Source organism: Coptis chinensis, chromosome 9 (assembly GCF_015680905.1).
Source record: "Coptis chinensis isolate HL-2020 chromosome 9, ASM1568090v1, whole genome shotgun sequence".
NCBI lineage: Eukaryota > Viridiplantae > Streptophyta > Magnoliopsida > Ranunculales > Ranunculaceae > Coptis > Coptis chinensis.
The window spans coordinates 35,813,015-35,836,308 of NC_141464.1; the positions used below are offsets into that span (position 1 = coordinate 35,813,015).

A 23,294-nucleotide genomic window follows, 5' to 3' on the forward strand; every position below is an offset into this window, starting at 1 on the left:
GACCATTTTTAAATATAAATCCGATATTTCCAATATATTTCCGATATTTTCAATATTATATGTCCGATATATCCAATATTTCCGATATTTTAAATAGTTTGGACTGGTCACCAAAAAAACCGATATATCCGATATATCTCGGTTTTTTGGTACACCGATATATTAACCGACATCGAAATTTTGGGCCTTGGTTCACATATCCATATTCAAGGTAAAGAGAGTTGCCTTGCCTACCGTATGTGAAGCATACCTATTTCAGGTGATATTTTGTTCGCTATTTCATTAATTTTTTGGCTACTTAGTTGTTGGTGTAGAAAATTTCCTTCATTTCATGTTGAGTTTGAGTTTTCGTTTCATATCACCCCTATCGATAATGATAGGTCTGCATAACGGTAACTCACATGTGCAATGAAAACAAGCGACCTTCCAACCATACATTTGTTTGTGAAGTATTTCAGAAATTTTAGTATGTATTGAAGGTTTCATGGGGTATGGTCATAGTTAAAATAAAGTGGATCTATAGGTGATATGTTCGTTCTTCCTCAAGCCATATGAACAATTTGCATATGACATCGTTTAACAATTACTTTTTATGTAATAATCCTTGCTAATCTCTACTTTAGTAATCTTAAACTCTTTAGTAATTATAAAGAATTCAAACAACTTTTGCACTAATTATCGTTTCATTCTAATTTATTTTGTCCGCCCCATTGAATTTCAACGTGATGAACAAACACAATTGGTTCACATTAATGTTTTGATTTACTTATTTATTGAGGTTCACAGGTGAGACGTAGAATGTTGAGATGTAGAAGAGGGAAGGAGCAAATTGCAGTAAGTCACTGAGAAAGCAAGCTAAAGTATCATAGTTTGTGCTATGCTTTGAACATTGAATGAATTACACATAGGTTGCACTATATATAGCAATTAGATTTTCATCTTTTCCTTTTGTGCATGAGCAGTGAACTGTATTGCTTGGCACATTGACTCTTTCCCAATTTAATTGGTCTATTGTGTTATTCTGATTTTAATGATAGTGAATGTTGGCATAAATGACATCTGCTCTTGCATTGCCCCAACACACACACACACACACACCACAATTGACCATCGGATCTCCTCTTCACTAAACAGTATCAAACCCTACTACCTTAGTACTTTTAACAAGAAAGCTAGACAAATATCTCTAGATGCATCTGAACTTTCAGTGAAATGTTTGGATTCCTATATATTTTAGTTATAATCCAGGTGAAAACAATAGTTTCATACTTCAAATTAAACTTAGTTGTTTGGATCTTCACATACGTCCTATTGGTCTTTATGTGTAAGTAGTAACATTTTAAATAATATTGTTAAACCTTGAAACTGTTCAAGGTAGAAAACATCATTAACCAATTGGTGTCGCCATTCCATCTTTTCAAAGCACAAGAAGAAATTTAAGGGGAGTAGCCTAGAAGCCTATAGTCACGGGATCAGAACAACTATGACAGACTGTGATGTGTCTGATAATAGTACAAACCCAGGTGGAGGAGGTGGGAAAGAATATTCTGTGAATATGTTACTGTTTTTGTTGAACATACTTTTGGTCTTAGAGATATTATTGATACATGGCAATGGAGTGAGTTCTTCGCATGATTGGTGAAGCAAATGACTGTGTCAAAATTAGTAAGTGGCTGCACCCCTTGCACTTAATATTCTTTTTGCTAAATATATATTTTGAATTTATGTAGTCAAACTTAATCAAAATTTATTTTTCTTGGCTATGCAATTTATTTTTATTTTCTATTTACTTTTTCCTTTATAATTCTTTCTCTTTTTTTTTTATAGAACATGAGATTAAAATAAATTAGCGATTTAGCGTCGAGTGTTTGTTAGAGTGCCTGAAAGAAATGACTATCATTAATAGTAGGAATACTAAAATACAAACTAAAATTGTCACACCAAAACCTAATACCAACACCACCAAACATATTTAAATCTTATATTTTCGTTAATCTTTGTACTTAATACCACTTGATATTTTCATGCTTTTTATTGTTTGAATGCATGCATAACAAAAGCAAAGGAAACTTTCAGGGGTATCGCATGAATATATCATGATGTACTTATGCGAACTAGAAACTGAGGTTAGTTAATTGTTTGATTTACTATATTTTATCAACATTTCTAGGTATGACCAGTGCTTTTGACATGAAAGTTCTCAGTGCAAATCTTTTAATCTTCATATTGATCAAGTTTTTTTTTTTTTTTCAAAAAAAATATTTTATTTGATATCCAAAATAAATCATACAAAGTTAGAAGGGGGTCATATGTGCTACAAATTGCACCGCAAGCCCTTTCTGAATGGCAAAACCAATTTTCCTAAATACATATTCATTGGAACCAACCGTCATCATATTGTTGTCCATGATGAAGGTCTTTCATATACCTAAGGTTAGTTATAGGTTACGTTGTGTATGGTTATTGTTCTTCTCTAAATTCTGTCATTTAGCATTCTTAACTATTTTTCTATTGTTTTAGTAAATTAATGGAGTAGGTTGTATTAGACTATCATTTATATATGCATTTACCATTTTTAATGCTTTGGTTTATAATGTATAGTTACCATGGAAAAACAAACTGCGGTGGAATCGCACCTCTTTGCTGAGATTTTAAGATTAACCAACATAGGTTCAACACCATCAATAAGGTCTTGCTTCCTCTAATCATCAGTTAGTGAGTTCTAGAATCCACTATATGTCTTAAGCTATGTTAGTAAATAGATTTTTTTTTTTGTTATATCTAAATTCATATCACATTTGGCTAGAAATATGCCGATTCCATTTCATGTATATTGAAACATTTTTCTTGCGTACCTTTAAAGTAAAGAATATCTCCCTGAACCAACCAAGCTCATTCCGGTTTGTGTCTGTTTAAATCATTAAACAAATTGAAGTCCTATAATTTTCAGCAATGTCGTAACTTATTTTGTTAGAAATTAGAGATTCCATTTGGCAGTTGGTCAATGTAAATGGGTTTGGAATCTCTCTGTTAGAACAGGTTGTGGTTGCAAAAAACAAAGATTTATGCCAATCTTTATTCGATTCCACTGTTCTCGACTAATCCAAGACACATGTTGAAGGTATATAGTTTCTTTCTCTTTGTATATATGGCTTAGCATGTCGAATTTTGGTGATTTGGGTGTTTGTCCTCAAAGTTTAAGTAATTGCTTTCCTTTATTGCCTTAGTCATTAGGGGGCCTATAATGGTAGAACCACAAGGCCCTTTTTGCAATTTATGCTTCCCTAATTCTTTGTTAATAAAATGCTTTGTCTTGCTACTCCAATGCATAATATACTCTTCTTATTTAGGATGAAAACTTTCTAGAAGGTCCTATTTGAATATGGTTCTAACTCGAGTGGTAGCACGATAACCTGCGACAACAAAAGACGCTTTCGTAGTTGAGCTCCAGATTTGGAATTAGACGTAGGCATTGTCAACAGTCTACAATTCACTTAGCTTTCTAATGCAGTGAGTCTATAGATATTTTTGTGTGCAAATGCAGAAATAACTAATAAAAAACATGATACTAGGCCAAGCATCAAGCTGTTTAGACCTTTTACATACTGCTAAAAACATTTCATTGGTTTTGAAGGCTATACTTTCACTCGAGTGGAAGAACCTTATTAAAGTGGCTCATCATCTATTGCTCAAAGTTTACTGTTGTTTTACTCATCCAATATCGAATTTCTTTCATATCTATTTCATGCAATTGTTTTTAATTATCTTATTTGGTTATTGTTTGAACAGAGGATAGTACATGTAAGTTATCAAAAAAAAGAGGACAGTACATGTAAGCCTTAAGATAGATGCAATTGGAAGTCATAGTGACTCAACTGTAGCAGCTTCGATTGGCCTAAACAATTAGTTGTATTGGCAGCCACACAAGCTTTATGATATGCGGTTCTTCATGTTGGGGATGCATATTGTGATGCGCCCCAGTATACTTTAAAATTAGATTACTTTTGATTGTTAAAATATATATTATTATTATTATTATTTAGCATTACAGGGTGGTAGTTGCAGGATAAAGAATTCAAGTTAATTTGATTGGATTGGTGGTGCCGATTTTCACTTCCAACAAATGCAGAGGTTGCAAGTTCAATAGATCGGAGAGTGGATGGAGGACTCTATATGACATGCAAGTTCAACTTATCAGATGGAAACTGCAAACTATGTTTACGACTCTTGCAGAAGCTATATGTGATGAGTATATTTTTTTTTTTCGATGAATGTATTTACAAAGTCACTACAAATGAATGTGTTAATTCAATGTTTTGACTAGCTTATTGATAGCAACTCCATAAACTTTGTGTTTGCATTTTTCATTGATTTATTAAGGCTATGATGGGGTAGAAGTATCTTCATTACTAGACATGGCGCAGTAGAAAGTTTTAAACGTTCACCTCTTGAAGTCGTATCAAAAGTGTGTTGATGTATAATATTGATCATAGGAATTGCTAAATAGGTTGGTCCCAGTGATGTATCCTTTCGTCCTAATAATCTATGCTAAATTGCTAATAACATAGTTCAAACTTGGTCGCAATATTTGATAGCTTTGCCATGTCTAGCCCTAGAAGCCAGTTCTCGAAAAGTTGAATTGCTTGAAAGAAGAAGTGATTAAGCTCAATATTAGAATGAGTAAGAACAATTTGATATGTATATTAGTTTATTGTCTATTAAATTACCATTAGTTTATGGTGGTAAAAGAGATTTTGAGACATTGGAACCATAGTTTGTTGTTGTGGTTGTTTTGGCTCTACACGACTACACTCATACAAAAATTGTAAAGGATCTGATGGGATCTGGAAGCGGCTATAAACTAATGGCAGCGGCGAAGTCGAAAGGTCGGTTGGGGTTTGTGAGCGAGATGTCTTAATGTAAATAAAAAGATGACTTATATTTATTTTTTTAGTTAACCATTAAAAGTACCAAAAAAAAAATGTGTAGATGAGATTTTCATTTTCTTTGGAACTCAGACAACGTGGAAGTGTTTTGGATATGCTGAAGTGTGTTGACAGTTCCATTTTGAGACCTATCGCAATCTGATAGATGTGTTTGCATTCTTCAAAGCCTAACAAGACGTATGGAAGCAGTCGCTACAAGTACTTTAGAGTCCCATAGCAAGAAACACTTCTTTTTCTATCACCTGGAAGAAACTGGAAGAGCTAAATTTGATTGTTATCCTTGCTTCAATCTTGGGTTGTTTGTAATAATGAGAGTCCAGATATCTAAACTTTCACTATACATTTGATGGATCATCTGCAATAAATTTTTTATGCTTTTATAACTGACCATATGTGATAAGTGGAAACGTAGTACGTAGCAAAAAAAAAAGTGTCAAGGCGGCGACTTCTAATTACTTTGTGCTTTGTGCTGCAAAAAAAAAAAAAAACAACCTATACAATTTTCCCTATTTGAAATATTGAAATATTATACATTATTTACCTACTTCCAAATGCTTCCAAAATTTATTGATAAATTTTGTAAAAGTAAATTAATCTACATCATTGAGTAAGTGTTATTTTTTAGTGCATTACATTTTCCAAGTTGCCTACATTATAAATTTTATTTTCCATTACAAATATTGCTTGTGTAATTTTATGTGACACGCTAAAAAAATGAGCCTATTAACACCAACATAGTCAACCCTTTAACTAATCACCGTACGGACGCTTACCTTACTCGAAACGCACATTTACAATTATATTATATATAACACAAATCACAACATCTATATTATTGCAAATTATAATAGAACATCACATTAACTATATGAAATCCGTGCCGTAGGCACGGGCACTAGCTAGTAATATATACAAGAACAAATGCAATGAACCACCCTCGATTTCATACGGAAAAATTCAAAAACAAAGTAGAAAGAATTGAACCAAGCATTCAATAGACATAGTGACTAAAGCATTGCGATCCTAGGACTATTCCCAACAGTATTTACTAAAAAGTTGAAATCCAAGCATATATAGCGCTAAACTACAATAATATTGGGTACCAAAACTAAGTACTAAGGAAGACAAAATAATAGCAGCTAGGTACATTACAATTTGGTCATGGCACCACCAAAAAAAATGGTTGCACAGGAACCACCAAATTGAGGAGTTCAACAATTATTTGGAAAAATGAATCGCATTTGACATGAATTTCAAATTGAATGTCTATATTGCTCTTCAATGCAATTGATATATGTCTACTCTCCTCAAGTCATTGTAAGAAGATGATATATGACTAGCTAGCTAGATGCTGGCAGCATAGGGATGAAACGATATTTTCTGACATAGAGACCTACTCCTTGGCATTTCGGCTCTTACAGACGAATGGTTATGAAGTAATTTCTTCAAGTAAGGATCTTTTTGAGTTTTTTATTGAAGGTGTTTCTACTTCTATTCCTAGGATGAAACATAAAAATAGCATGCTCCTGGTGCAAATTCATTAGCTGAATTCAATGAAGAAGAATATTTCTTCAGTTTAGCCATTAGGAATCTCAATGGTATATATATTGTTCTAGATCTATACAAATCATCACAGGTGATGATATCTCCAAATGAACTGGCTTTGGAGATCGAGACTTCATTCGAGGACAAGTCAGTTATTGAAACATATACTATCAGATCATGCAATAGATGATAATAAATGCCACAAAGAGGTAATCCACTGAAATATGCGTAAAACACTAAAACTTAAGGTTTTGATTGTATAATCATCTAGGGGTGTGTTTGAAGTAGTTGTATAGTGGGAGTGGGGATTAGTTTGAGGTTCACCATAAATTTTTAGAGATGGATTGATGGGAGTTTATGAAGGTGAGAAGGTAGTATTCTTAAAGTTCATGACTTGTTTTTGAATGAATGAAACTTAGCTTGTATTGAAACTTGACTAAACTTGAATGAAAAAACTTGTATTGGTGAATGAAAACTTAGATTGAAGATTGAATGACAAACTTGAATGTAAACTTGTATGAAGAACAAACTTAGATTGAAACTTGAAGAATGAACTTGAATTGAAAAGTTCAAATGAAGAACAAAAAGTAAATAAAGCAATAAAAACTTGAAAATGTAAATGACTTGAAATACTCCTACATTACCATAGATTAAGTCTAGGTGTCTTCTCTCCTCATACTTTTTGGCTTTTATACATCTTTTGCCAAAAACTGATTTGCTCTCTCCCTCTACAATCAAGACACCTCATTATGTTGCTTTTTTGTTTTTCCTTTATGCTTTTGTTTTTGCTTTTCCATATCTTCTTGAGCAAGCTAGGTTTTTGAGCACGTCTTCTTTTGTAGCAAGGCCATCCATCTCCAGTCTTCTGAGTTAAGGACGTGACTTTAGTCCTCTGGTTTTGAGTCATTGACTTTTGACTTTGACTTTTTCAGCACTTTTTCATAGCAACTTGAGTTTTCATAATAAACGTTAATAAGGCTCCTTTTGGCGCTAAAATACAACTTTTATGATAAGTGGTCTAAAATGACATGTAACCTGAAAAATATAGTAAAAGCTATGAGTTGTATGTTTATTATATATGCGTAAGAAGGGTTGTAATATAGTAATGTAAAGATAATAAAACACACATTTAGGAGCTGATCAGTGTTTCAACAAGATCGGATCGGAATATTGGTTTTCAAAATTAATTTTGGAATTTTTCATAACCTGATATGCCATGCCAATACAATCTGATTTTTTTTTAATGGTAATATGTTTTTTGAAATTGGAAAATTGAAATTTTTGGCAAATTTCAGATGAAATTCGGAAATTTTTGAAAATTCAAAATTTTAAACATTCAACCTATTTTATAAATTAGTTTCTGGGCATCCATTTATCTCTATAAATTATTTAGAATGTAGTTTGATTTGTGAAATGTACTCAACTTGTGGTAGATGTTGTTATATTCCTTAGAGGATTACCATTGGTTAGTTAAATATTTAGGTTTATACTGGTCTATTTTATTTATACGTGAAATGTTTTTATGATGGTTAATAGAAGTTGTATCTTTCTACTGAACTTTTGTTTTCCTCCCTATCTCCCTTTTCAGATATAACTGTTGATGATTGCAGTACGAGTATAGCGGAGTATGTAAAGCAACACAAGGAGTAGAAACTTTAGAGTGAAACAATTTATAGTTAACATTTTATTTTCATGCATATATATATATATTTGTAGTGTTGTTATTGATAGGCACCCAAAACTGTAATATAAAACTTCATAGAGATATAACATTTTGGTTAATTATGTGTTTAATAATCAAGAAATAATTATATTTTCGTGCTTTCACAAGTTTTTGCAGTCAACGTAAAAATGATGATAAAACCAAGTATAGTATTTAAGCATAGAATAATGTTTATACCTAAAATATTTATACTTACCCCATGTAAAGCTCAACAAAGCCTGACTAAAACCCGGGGACTAAAACAAGACATTTCCAGGTCAGAACAAGATTAACATGCAGAAAAATTATCAAACTTCCAACGCTCATATCTTTTGAACGTGGACTCTGATTTTGGCAAGTGGTCTGTCAAAACGATTAGTGTAACAAGCTCTTCGCAAAGATGAGACTTTGTAAAAATTCAACATCCCGACCACCATGTGGGCCCGCACAATTGAGCTTCTCTATTATTGAGTAAGTCAAGGAAATTATTGGCACAAGACACCATACCACAAAGCAAGGATCTAACATGAGTAAATGGTGAAGACTTTTGTGTACATAACAAATTCCGTTTTCTTGATTGGAAATATGGATAAGATGGAAATAAATAGAGATAGATGATTCACGTGAGAGTGGAAGAGCAATTCTCTTGATATGCCAAGTTTGAAGTTTTAGTTTTCACTTACTTTTTTTTTTCTTTCCAAGTTTATAAGTTTATAAGTTTAAGAATTTGTAAGAAAAAAACCTTTATGAAATAAACTTCTATCTTCTAATAAAATCTTTTCTTTTAGTTTAATTTTAGCACTCTTCTTCTACATTTTTTTAAAAAAAAAACTTTGTTTTGTGATTTATAAATCCTAGGATCATGAGCTAAAACCTCCCTTGTGGAGGGTTAATGAAGTTCATGTGAGGAACAAGTTCTATTAATGGTGTTCTAGTTAATTCTTTATGACAAATAGGCTAGAGTTTATATCCTACCACAAAATGGTAGTTGGTGTAAATTCTAGTCAGGAGTTGAAGTAATTTCCCAGAGATGAGTTATCACTTAAACTTCTCATGCTAGCAGTATGATATTAGAGATGAGATTATACTGTTGGGGATTGAAACTCGATTCTTTCATTGGGTTTGTCTATGAATCCTAAGAAAGATTAGAGATGCAATGAACTGGATTCCATCAATGAGGTTTTCCTTTCTATGAGTGGATTTAACTTTCTGCACATTTCTTCTATCTCTATTTCTCTTAGTGATGTTTAATATGTTATATATTTATATAACTTGTTTAGCAAGTAAATTAGTTTTAGTGTAAAATTCGATTCCAAAAATCTTTCTCACATAGATTCCTTAGAGAGTTAGATTCTAGTAGTTAATCACATGCTCAAGTGTTTAGGTTTGGGACGATACATTTACTTTAATTATTATACGTTAACGTGAATTTTGTGAGTAAGGTCTTGATATAAGTGTATGTTTTGAGTCACATCATTTTATACATCAAATTTACACTTATCAGTTACTACTATATCTTTTGGAAGGTGGTGTATATGTTTAGATGGCGTTGTATATATTTGGGTGATGTTGTATATATGTATGTTTTGGTTTTCAAAATATGTAAAGTTATATATATCATGGAAGGGTTGATATGTAAGAGTTATATCGTTTTGATTATCAGGTTATGACAGGATTTGTATATTTGATATGTCGAAAATACAGATGAGACTCTGTTGGATTTTTTATAAAAAAAAAATATGATGATTTATAGTTGACTTTAATTAATTAAAATTGAACATAGTCTAATTAACGCCTCGTAATCTTTATTATATTTGATTTTGGGGAGTTACACGAGGATGCATCAATATTTGTACAACACTCCATGCGTTCAATGCCTACCACATACATTAGTAGATCTACGCGACCAGATAACTAGGTGACAAAGAAAACTTGATATCTAATCTCATTCCATCATCTAGTGATGTCAGTGGAGGTCTCTCTCTCTCTCTCTCTCTATAGGTCTTATTCTTTAATTATTATAAAAACAAAATAAAAAATAAAAAATAAAAAATGATATTCTATATTTTCCTCATTTTATCTTTGTCTTCTCCTTACTATCCTCTCTTTCATTTTCTTTTCTTAATCCTACAGGTACCATGCAAGAATAACTACTCTAAACCTATCAAGCTATAATGTTATACAATATCAACAAATGTAGGCTAATTAAGGACCTCATGGTTCACATCAAGGGGATTCGAGACCTCATGGTTAGGCCTTTATAAGGCATATAGCACTAAACACCACTAAACACATTTATAACTTATAACTATGTACCTATTAGTACCCATTAGTAAGGGTATATATGCACGGATTGGTTTTCGTCTAAAATCAATGACTAAACCGAGGCACTCAATTTAAATTGTGATAAAAGAATATTGTTTTAGTTTATACTTGTGTGTGAATTGAAAGTTGATTCCCACCATTTATAGAATAAATTCGAAATTAGGTTGTCTCAGGTTTTCTTGAAATGATCTAGATCTATATACATTTTTTTTTTATTGTATTAGATTGAATCCTCTTGGTGTAGATATATCACATTAATTTAGAGGTAAGTAATAATAATAATAACAATAATAAAACAAAAACAAAAATTACCTACTAGCTTTGTAATTTCTTAGGCGAAACCTTGGTATTCACAGTCTAGGGAGTATAATATATAGTAATAATCAAGTGATTCAACTAAAGGCCAATAGGTAAAAAGTAAATTTTATGGTAGAAAATCTTTTATGACATCTAATAAATTGCAAATGGACAAGAAAGTGCAAAATGATGTGTAAGCACAAAAATGTGTACCTAAGTTTATGCAATTGATTTTAGAGTCGCCACTAACTTTATTAAGAAAAAGTTGAGTAAAACCTATGTGAAGGACTAACCCTCGAAACTAGATGATTATTGGGTTCGGGAGTCAAGGTACGATGTGGGAAGGTGTTAGGCCCACAATCGCTGGTAAAACCAGCCTTACTTCTATTGAGGTGTAACATGTTAAGATAGGCAAACGAAGAAAGCTTGAAAAATTAATCTACCAAGTTGGAAAAAAACTAATAACTATATGCTATAATAAAACTAAAAAAAAAAAAAAATAACCTAATATGCAATGCTAAAGGAAATAAAAGAGAAAAGAAAGATGTCACCTTGTTTGGAATATTGCCTCATACTTGATTGTAGATTGATTGATTGATGATAAACTTGATCTTGAATTGACAAGCTGTGATTTTTGGATTGAAACAATTGATTTGAGGAAAAAAACAACTTTTGGTGAAAAGAAGTTTCTACTCAAGATCGGCGAGAAGAAAAGAAGGCTAAAATGAAGAACTAGAAAGAAAAAATGAAGAACACCGGGAAAAAAGAAGGCTATTAGCTCTGAATAACTAGGTCCAGTTATTAACTCCTCAATTCCTAGCTCTAGCTTGCTTGCTAGATTGTTTTTATGGGTGAATGAGACCCATATTTATAGCTTTTGGGATGGATTTCAATATGGTAATGAGTTTGATCCAATGGCTGAGTATTGATGAAGAAAAATCCAATGGCTTGATCTCTTTACGGTTTGCACCTCCTAAATCGGCCCTTGATTCAAGAGGTGGGATAAGGGGTGCGATCTTGGCCCTTGATCTTTGGATATTTCAGATGGATTAGGGCAAAAATCAAGCCCTACACGTCCTTAATGAGCCCATAATCTAGGGTTTCCAAACTTGGCTCCAAAATGGCATATTCTCTAGAATATTTCTTGATTTTAGGGATCAAATCAAATCAAACAATTAAGGAAGGTTCTCTAGGTTTTGGAGGCTTGAAAATGGGCTAGAAACCCTAATGAAAAGGTCCAGCTCGAGCTGGATCCACAGCCCATGAGCATATGTCCAAATCCAACCAAAAGGCCCATCTTGACCATTTTATGAACAACGCAAATTCCCTTTGACCAGTCAAAATTAGGCAAACTCTTCTTCACAAAAATTGTTAATTAATCCATTAGGAAGGTCCATGAACTCTTAAAAATATCCTTGGGTCGAAATCTTACTCCAAAAAATGTTGCACTCAACAAAGGCGACATAATAAATTTGAAGCGGGATAGAGGCAAGATTAGGGTTTCGAAATCAAAAGTAACCTAGGCAAGCTTGTACTCATTTCGAAGGATTTTTCAAGGGGAATTCAAATATAAAATAATCTCATCCAAAGAAAGAGTGGAAAAAATGAGATTTGGGCTCCAAAGGGTTACAGGGGCATTTTGGTCATTTTCATCTCAAAACTCAGAAAGCAACGAAACTTCAGCCATAGCTAGACCATGATGAGGAGAGTCTAAAGACGCTAAAAGTAGATAAATAGAAAGAATTTTGATATAGAAAAGAAGACTCTAGAAAGCAAATCATCTTATATGATCAAATTTAATTCAAGGCAAAATCGTGAATGAATTATGCTTGAGGTGCAAAAATGGGGTGTCTACAGTTGCCCCTCTTTGGCGGAGGTTGCTTGCAACTGAACGGCAAAGCCATGGAGACAAACCATTTTTGTCAAGCTCCAGCCAAAAGATCTCATGTAATTTTTGAAAATTCATTTGAAAAATATTTTTGAAAGAGGGCATTTTCCCTGGATATTTGAAATCCTTGATTTCTTTCAAGTTGTTTGTGAGGGCTTAAAAATGATTGAATGTTGGTGGATGCATCGAACGGACTTATACCACGCAACATGGCAACTGGATTATCTGTGGAAGCATCGGACGGACTTATACCACAAGACAAAATATTAATGCTAGCGGAAGCATCGGACGGACTTACACCGCGTAACATGATATTGGTTGATTGAAAAATATTTTCTGAAAATGATGAACAACTTTTTTGAAATCAAGGGACAAATTTTTTTTGAAATCTGATATTTTTCAAATTCATTTTAGAAAACTAGTGAAATTAAATGGATAGATCAATTCATTCATGATTTTGACTTGGATTAAAGATTCTCATATAATGGTGATAACCAAACACTGACGAAAGAAAAGACTCACCGGGGAGAGCAAGAAGATCCACTGGGGATAGGAGATTCTAAAGAAGATGGACGAAGACACAGACGAACACTGCTAGGGAAGATAAGAGATGAAAGATGGATGCTGGGGATGATGATATTCAAGCTCAATCAATCAATCAATCAATTACGTTCAAGTATACTTGGGTTGGAAAAGATTGTCACTATGAGTTCAAGCTGATCCATCCATGAGGCTGTCAGTAAAAACTGACATTGTTCTCGCGAACAATTTTAATATTGCACAAATGGAGTTACCGAAATGATATTAATGATCAAGTGGTTACCAATAGTGCGGTGAAAAACAAAACTTGATGAATATTTTCTCATACTGGAGGGTAAGAACCCCATGGTACTAATATTCATCATTTTTTTATTTTTGAAAAGTTTTTGGATTTTTTTTTTTTTGGTCAAACTTGGTCAACTATCAAAACTGGTGAAAACCGGGTCAAACAGTTCAAACCCGGGTCAGTCTAGACCAACCGGGTCAACCTGGGCCAACCGGATCAAACGGGTCCAAAACTGGTTGAACAGGACCGAATGATAAAAAAGGTAAGGGGTACCGACTTCCAATTCTGGTGCTTGCACCGAATCATTCTTTTGGGAAACAGTTGTTGGTTTAAAAGGAAGGAATCTTTGAAGAGTCAAATAGTTTTGTCTTTTCTCAAAATCAAATCATTTGTTTCTGAAACCCAAACGAACAGTTTTCTTTTGGAAACAAAATCCACCGACTTCTTAAACAAACAAAGTCACGTGTACTTTCTAATTGGACGGTCCAACCAAACCTATATAAACAGGACCAAAGGAGGAATAAACATACCTTGCCACCGTCCAGTGAAGAATGGGAGAGCCGTACCTTAGATGTCCAGGAGAGAAGAAGCGATGGCACGCCACACAGTACAAACCACGCCATGCTATGGTAACGCATTTTTTTCTTTTTCTTTTCGAACTAACAGTGATTCTTTGGGGCAATCTATAATGGAATCTCACTTATCTTATTCACCAATGGCAGCCTTGCTCTCACGTGTTCTTGGCATTTAGCAACTATAAATCTTGGAGACACTTTCTCGGCAAAGGTTAGACAATTTATTTCTCACTACACATATTATAATGGAGTGAAATATACATGATATGCATGAAAACAATGCAACTATATTAGCGTGAATAGTTAGAAAGATTGTGGTGTATGCATGCTATGTTAGTAAAACAAGTACATGGTTTAGTTAGGAATATTGGCTTCAGAATTTTCTACATGCTCGAAATCCTAGATTTTTCATCATAAGCCATCCAAAGCAAACCAAGTTTTCGAAAACAAATCTTTTTTTTTTTTTTTTTTTTTTGAAAACAATGTAAAACAAAACATTTTTTTTTATCCGCAGACAAAAAAAAAAAATACCACTAATGATTGAATAATAAGTAAAGGTGTGGGAACGAGTTACCGACAAGAAGATCCTCACGAGAACGACCTCAGGATAGGAGTACGATTAATCTTAGCACCAAAAGTAGTAAGCACACACCACCCTTTTCCCTATCTGATTGCATGATCTTCACTATATGCTGAAAACCAACCATAAATCCTTTCCACCGCTCAATCCACTATATGCTGAAAACCAACCATAAATCCTTTCCACCACTCAATCCACAATATGCTGAAAACCAACCATAAATCCTTTCCACCACTCACAATGATCATAAAGTACGCATAGGACAACTTCTTAGAGACACTTCCGAAAACATCCCTTCTGGCCTTGATAACCTCTGAATGGATCACACTGTATTGGTGTATCTTCCAATGCCAACCTTTTTTTTACCTTGAACCTTTCTCAACTAGGAGACATAGTGGATCTAAAGATCAAGAGCGGACTTTCATGGGACTATAATGTAGGCTTAGGTAGTGGGTTAAAAGAATAAGGATTTTTTTTATTTTTTTTATTTTATTTTATTTTTATTATTTTATTTTTTTGAATTTAGGGTAGAACTTGTCACGAAAAGAAAATGATAAAGTATCCTAAACTTCCTATGAACCGCCCTTTGAATTGATTTGTACTGCCCCTTGCATGGATTTTTTTTCTGCCCCTTGCATGATTTTTTTTTTTTTTTTTTCCAGCTTCTCTTGGGGGTAACCATTGGGGTAATCATAGCATATTGTAGATTGGGACCATAGTAGATACTTAACGATCAATAATTGGTGATGAAAATGATTTTCCTGATCATGACAAGTTCTATAAAATGGGATTGGGGTATCTATGGGTAGGCTAAGGGTAAAACTGGTTTCCTAAAGGACATAGGTCAAATCGTGGGGATGAAAGAAAAGGCTAAGGCTCAAAATGGCTTCTAGAGGAAACATACAACATTGGGTGGGCTTGTTAGGCTAATATATCGGGAAAAAATGGCCTGTCCCATCATTTCTCTAAGATTTCCACTATACTCTTTGTCTCAAAAAAACAAGGTTGGGTCACGAAAAGTACCTCTTTAACTGGTCGGCATTGGTAGGATTGGAGAACTCAACACCGTCAAGATCAGTGAGGATCACAAAATTTTTTCAGTAGAATCTTCTTAATAATGAAGGGCCCCTCCCAATTAGGGTCCGAACTTCCCTCGTGGGTTTTGGCGGATGTTTAGGCCTAATTTCTTCGAACCAAGTACCCTTCCTTCAAATCTCTCCGGACGAACTTTCTTATTAAATGCTTTCGGGCGATTCTTTTTTCGTAAGCTTCGTGCATGAAGCTGTAGCTTTAAGTCGCTTTTGTGATTAGGTTCAAAGACTCCACTCGGCTTGGATCCATTCCTCCTCCGAGCGGGCACCTTCACCGCAAAACGCGTAGAGTAGGCATTTCTACTTCGTAAAAACGACCTCCATTCCATAGACTAGCGCGATAGGGAGTAGACTCGTGGGTCGTATGGCGAAGAAGTTCGATAAGCCCATAGTGCATATGGTAACTTCTCATGCCAGTCTTTGTATGTCTCAGTCATCTTCTCTACAATCCTGACAAGTGTCTTGTTTGCCGCTTTAACTGCCCCATTAGTCTGAGGTCTGTAGGGTGAAGACAAATGTCGCTGAATTTTGAACTGCTACAGTATAGCATTAAACTCCTTCCTCTTGAAGCATGTACCATTATCAGTGATAACCTCATGTGGTACCCCATACCGGCAAATAATGTTGGTGCGAAAGAACTTCGCCACATTCAATGTCGTAACACTACTTAAAGATATAGCTTCGACCCATTTAGTGAAGTAATCAATGGCAACAAGGACAAAGCCGTGTCCGTTGGATGCTGAAGGATTTAACTTGCCAATGACATCGAGCCCCCAAACAGAGAAGGGCCAAGGCGCAGAAAATGGGTTTAACTCGGCAGGCGGTGCGCGCATCAAATTCCCATGAATCTGACACTTATGGCACTTTCTAACGTACTTGCAACAATCTGTCTCCATAGTTGTCCAATAGTATCCCAGTCTCATGATCTTCTTAGCTAACATGTGCCCACTCATGTGAGGGCCACAAATTCCTTCATGTATTTCAGTCATAACTGTCCGAGCTTCATTCTCATTCAAGCATCTGAGTAAAATCCCATCGTACGACCTCTTGTATAGAACATCTCCACATATGATAAACTGGCAAGCTAAAAGCCGAAGTGATCGTTGTTGTCTTTTAGTCAGACCATTAGGGAGTCGTTGATGTTGAAGATACTCACGAATGTCATGGTACCACCATGGGCCTCCATCGGGGGACTCGGCCCATATATCAATAGCAAAGCAATAAGGCGGCTCACTTTGAGATATAATCTCGATTGGCCTAAATGTTTCACCTTCCTAATCTTGAGCATAGAGGCTAAAGTAGCCAAAGCATCGGCAAAAGCTATTGCCTTTCCAGAAGGTGAGTGAAATTAATCTGGTCGAACTTCGCCAACCGGTTCTCTCGAAGCACTTGTGATAAGGAAGGAGGTTGGCATGCTTAACTTTCCATTCTTACGTGATCCGGCTGATAATTAGCAAGGAGTCTCCAAAACATCAATCTCCTTTATCGGAGTTGTGTAGTGCAACTTCGAAGTCCAGCAATACAAGCCTCATACTCTGCCATATTATTGGTGCACATCGCGTGGTTCTTCTGTGGTGCTAAGATTAATTGTCTCTGTTTCCTCAATGACTGGCGTCGATCGGTCTTCATAATGTTCGTGAGGAAGAATGGACTCAGCAACTTCATTGTCCATTTCTTCTTCATCGTCGGGGGAAAGGGGGTCATAACCTGCACAAATCATCCAATCATCTTGCCCTAAGGCAAGGGGGTAAATCAAATCTGCGGGAGTTTTAAAACTTTTTTGATTTTTTTGGATTTTTGAAATATTTGAATTTTTTTGGATTTTTGAAATATGATTATATACATGGGTTGAAACAGAAAGTCTCACGGGCTTTTTTTTTTGGCCATATCGGATTCATCTCGAAGGCTCAAAGAGAGGATGTTGGTAGGGGACGGATCGGTCATGGATATTTGGGTTCCCCAATCATCATAGTGTCCGTCAAGGATTGGATCCTCATCGGAATCTAGCGTTATCTAGAAACCTTTCCCAAATTTCATATTGCGATGCGGGAATCGAAAAGTGGCATGTTCTCAACATTCAATTGAGCCGGGTCAATAATAGATTCCATATTCAACAAATCATCCAATCAAGTATGGTCCGAGGGTCCAACCGGACCGCGATAAGGAGTAACCGATCTGTCTCTCGGGTCGATATCTAACCGGGGAACTGGCCAAAGTAAAAGATGGAGTATAGTCCATACGGCGAGGAGGATGTCGATCCAACCTCATTTATCCAATTAAACTGTCTAGCCTCATGATCCAACCTAAGTTGGCGATATCTGAATAGGAATTAACATCCGGCTCAAATAGTAACCGAGTTTGGATGCGGGTCGCCGTCGTCTTAAGCCCAAAATATATTGGAATCAATAATAGCCTCAATCTCTGCCCCTAGATCAGGTAGAGCCAATCTGAGATAATTCACCATGGCGTTAGAATCGATAAACAATTCTGCAGTCCTTCCACAACCTCCTCAGTATAGCCTAGCCCTTTTCGATCATCTTGACTAGGAATCTGCAGTGGTTCTAAAATGCCGTTTTGGTTTTTTCCCAACCCAAGTCCTGGAAAATAGTTATGCTCATGGAACAACTGAGTCATCTTGGGATTTCCATTGCAAAATGGGGTAGGGAGCTTCTCCTTGTCGGGTGCTCTAAACTCCACAATCCCTAATGGTTCCTCAGTGTAGTTACACTTTCCTTCAATCATTGGTATTACCTTATGCTCTTCTGAAGAATCCAAATCATCCGAATCACCGATAATGCGGATAATCTTCCTTGCCATAAGAACTTAAGCTTTTACGAAGTGTAGAGGAATCGCGCCGGCCGGTGTAGCCATGGTCCGCCTGAAAAGGAAATTGTAATTAGCCTCGATGTCCATAGCCAAGAATGTGACTTTGAGCGTGGTTGGACTTATTTGGACGTCAGTTGTAAACTCGCCAAGGGCTTCTCTTCTCTGATTATCAAACCCATGAACAACTCTGGCTGTATCCTTAGTGAAAGTGAAGTCTTCCGGCATGATTCCAATGGCTTTCGCAGAATTGACCGGGCAGATATTTAAACCAGATCCGTTGTCAATCAATACAAATGACACCTTATAGTTGTTGCAATGCACCGTAATAGTCAATGCTTTCATGTGAGTTATTCTGTCTGCGGTCAGATCATCATCAGAAAATATTATGGAGTTTGTCTTCCTGAGGGAAGCGACGGTACGTGCCAAGTCGTTAAATTCGGCTGGATAGAAGCTGGAACATGAGCTTGGTTCAAGACTTGAAGAACTGCTTGCCTATGTTGGGGTGATGCCATGAGTAAACCCCATATGGAAATATTGGACTTGGTTTTCTGCAATTGTTGGATTACTTCATTACCCTCTTGCTTTTACGGTTCATTGAGTGGGTGGAGTCGGTTTGTTGGGCCAAGACCTCGATCCTTACGTAAGTGTGGTGGCTTGTATATCCTTCCTCCTCTTGTCAAACCGTGAGTCTCAACACATTCCTCGCCAAACTAGGTTCTAATTGCTTCAACCCATGTAGTGAGATTGTCGAGTCATCGTACTTTTCTCGCCTCAATTAATTTCTTCCCTAGAACCTCCTCGGTATCATGACTCTTGGGGCACGAACGGACCTTTGGGATTGTGATCGGAGTTTGGATCACCTATGCTGAAGAGTTGGATTACGCGAATCACGGGTCCTTGAGGTTCGACCCCCACTTGTGATGCCGTAGATTGATATGTATTCAAAGGATCTACCCATGTTGTAATAGGCCTCTGCATCATAAAGGATTCCAGGTGCTCTCTAGTCAACTTGAACGGCTTTTGAATCTGTGGAGTATGAAGAAATGGTGCTACCACCTCATTTAGTTGGATACCTCTAGGCTTTGTTTGCTCCATGCATTTTCTGACTGCATCTTGAAGATTAACTGGCCTTGTGGTGTTAACATTGGATGTCTGTCTAATCGGAATGATGAATGATGCCGGATCTTTCTTGACAGCTTCCAAATTATTAACTCTCCCATTATGCATTGGTAATGGATTTGTCGATATATTGGGAGTGCCGAGGTCGGGCGATCTATCTTACCCTCATCAATTAAGTTTTGGATAAGATGTTTAAGGAGCATGCACCTCTCGTGTGACACGGGAGCCCCATGGAAGTCACAATGTTTTGAAGCGTCATACCGAATGGCACGGTTTGGAGGAGGCCTCGGTGCATTAACGTAATCAAGCCCCGCTGGACTAAAGCCTTCAATACAACTTGTAATGGGAAACCTAATTACGTGAACTGTCTCATTTGCACAGGAAAACCCCCTGTCTTCGTCTTCTTGAGGAAACCGGACTTGATGGGAAAAAGGATGAGTTGTCACCTCGATTGAATTTATGTGTATGTAGGTGAGGTTGAACTTGTGCGGCAACCACATTGGCTTCTTTGTTGTTCACCGTTCTGATGGGAGGCTTCTTCTTTCACTGGTTAGATCCTATAGACATTGAGCTGATGGGAGAAATATTGCGGATGATAACCCATCTTCTATTTGTGATCCAAAAACTAAGGCTTGATATGTCGGATGATAACTAGCACTTAGCCTGGTTGCATACTCTTGGTTCAAACTCTTCATAACCATCCTAATTTGCTCGCTCTCAACCTATCAATGATTTGGGCGCTTTTGTCCTCCATCTTGTAATGTACTCTGTAAAACTTTCATTCGACCTTGCTTCAAAGCTTCAAGTTGCCTTGGCCCATTTGGATGTCGATGTTGTAAGAGAAGTGAGCTCTTAAAGCATTTACGATTCAGGCCAAGTCTTGATTTTTCGTTTTACGTATTCATCCACCAAGTAAGGGCTGCACCACTAAGACTCCTCTGGAATAGTTGAACCATTAGTTACGGCCCGATTCCCATCGGTGTAGATAACTTGCATACATACTGAATGTGGGCCTTTGGGATGACCCGGTTCCCTCATATCGCTCCATCTTTGGAAATTCAAATCCATGTGGTACTCGATGCGTGGATATGGACCGCAGATTATCAAGGTCCGTCTTCACCTTTCATCTTGGTCATTGCTTCTTTCAATTTCTTGATCTCCTCCATTCTGGGTCAACCGGTGGTTGGATTGGGTTTTAAGCTTGGTATTGGGGGGTTAGGTGTTGAGCGATGGTTGTGGAGTTTGTGGAAAATAGGTTGGGGTTGGTAACATAAATGGGTTGGACATCATGGTTGTAGTTGGAATTTGGTTTGGGCTTTGAAAAGTTTGATGAGTGAACGGTTGAGGCATGTAGGTTGTGTTATCCTGAGGAAAAAATTGGGACGAAGTATGGGTTGACATGGGAACATGCAATTGGGTTGATCTATGTGTCGACAATCTGAGGAGTAGGTAATGAGGTTGGTAGAATGGTAGGGTTAGGACTAACCATGGGAGGTAGTGTGATACCTGGTTGTTGTGGTTGACCCAGACTTGGAGTTATTGCAAACTTTGACATCATCTTGAGAAACATCTTTTCCATCGCCTTCTCTATCAATTCCTCTTGACCGGGTAGGGATTGACGATTCACCGAAATTACTTGTATGTGGACTTGAATTTTCACGATAAAATTTGTCCCTCACCGAGGAGAGTCTTGGTGGAGAACTTCCTTGTGGCACATACATCATGATGAAGATATAGGTGGCAGCGATAACTCTTGAGAAGAACCGTCGGTAGATTCTCCATTTGAATCGGCAATTAATGGTTGCACGAGATAACCTTAACCACTGTCTTCTATTCCAACTAGCTTCCGGATAAGCCTTCTTTCTTTCCTATCTTAACTGAAACACCTCAAAGAAAATGTAAGTCCGACTCTCTAGGGATGTCCCAAATAGTCGCCAAAAACTGTAAGCCTGAAATGTGTACCTAAGTCTATGCAATTGATTTTAGAGTCGCCACTAACTTTATTAAGGAAAAAAGTTGAGTAAAACCTATGTGAAGGACTAACCCTCGAAACTAGATGATTATTGGGTTCGAGTCAAGGTAATGATGATGTGGGAAGGTGTTAGGCACCTGATAATCGCCTGGTAAAAACCAAATTTTACTTCTATTGAGGTGTAACATGTTAAGATAGGCAAACGAAGAAAGCTTGAAAAATTAATCTACCAAGTTGGAAAAAAACTAATAACTATATGCTATAATAAAACTAAAAAAAAAAAAAAAAACCTAATATGCAATGCTAAAGGAAATAAAAGAGAAAAGAAAGATGTCACCTTGTTTGGAATATTGCCTCATACTTGATTGTAGATTGATTGATTGATGATAAACTTGATCTTGAATTGACAACTGTGATTTTTGGATTGAAACAGGTGATTTGAGGAAAAAAAACAACTTTTGGTGAAAAGAAGTTTCTACTCAAGATCGAATTGAGGAAGAAAAAGGCTAAAAATGAAGAACTAGAAAGAAAAAATGAAGAACATCAAGAAAAGAAATTTATTAGCTCGAATAACTAGGTCCAGATTATTAACTCCGAATTCCTAGCTCTAGCTTGCTCTAGATTGTTTTTTTATGGGTGAATGAGACCCATATTTATAGCTTTTTGGGATGGATTTCAATATGGTAATGAGTTTGATCCAATGGCTGAGTATTGATGAAGAAAAATCCAATGGCTTGATCTCTTTCTGGTTGCACCTCCTAAATCTGGCCCTTGATTCAAGAGGTGGGATAAGGGGTGCGATCTTGGCCCTTGATCTTTGGATATTTCAGATGGATTAGGGCAAAAAATCAAGCCCTACACGTCCTTAATGAGCCCATAATCTAGGGTTTCCAAACTTGGCTCCAAAATGGCATATTCTCTAGAATATTCTTGATTTTAGGGATCAAATCAAATCAAACAATTAAGGAAGGTTCTCTAGGTTTTTGGAGGCTTGAAAATGGGCTAGAAACCCTAATGAAAAGGTCCAGCTCGAGCTGGATCCACAGCCCATGAGCATATGTCCAAATCCAACCAAAAAGGCCCATCTTGACCATTTTATGAACACTGCAAATTCCCTTTGACCAGGTCAAAATTAGGCAAACTCTTCTTCACAAAAATTGTTAATTAATCCATTAGGAAGGTCCATGAACTCTTAAAAATATCCTTGGGTCGAAATCTTACTCCAAAAAAATGTTGCACTCAAAGGTCATATAATTTGTTTTGAAGCGGGATAGGGCAAGATTAGGGTTTCCGAAATCCAAAAGTAACCTAGGCAAGCTTGTACTCATTTCGAAGGATTTTTCAAGGGGAATTCAAATATAAAATAATCTCATCCAAAGAAAGAGTGGAAAAAATGAGATTTGGGCTCCAAAGGGTTACAGGGGCATTTTGGTCATTTTCATCTCAAAACTCAGAAAGCAACAAAACTTCAGCCATAGCTAGAACATGATGAGGAGAGTCTAAAGACGCTAAAAGTAGATGAATAGAAAGAAGTTTGATATAGAAAAGAAGACTCTAGAAAGCAAATCATCTTATATGATCAAATTTAATTCAAGGCAAAAT

General features: G+C 36.2%; 1 long non-coding RNA gene across 1 annotated transcript; it reads left to right on the forward strand.

The window, feature by feature from the left end:
- Nucleotides 1-13,812: 13,812 nt before the first annotated feature.
- On the forward strand, nucleotides 13,813-22,230 carry LOC147475757 (uncharacterized). The gene is made up of 3 exons (XR_015207203.1): nucleotides 13,813-14,158; nucleotides 14,252-14,315; nucleotides 22,126-22,230. It is a non-coding gene; the product is annotated as an uncharacterized LOC147475757 (long non-coding RNA).
- The last annotated feature ends 1,064 nt before the right edge of the window (nucleotides 22,231-23,294 follow it).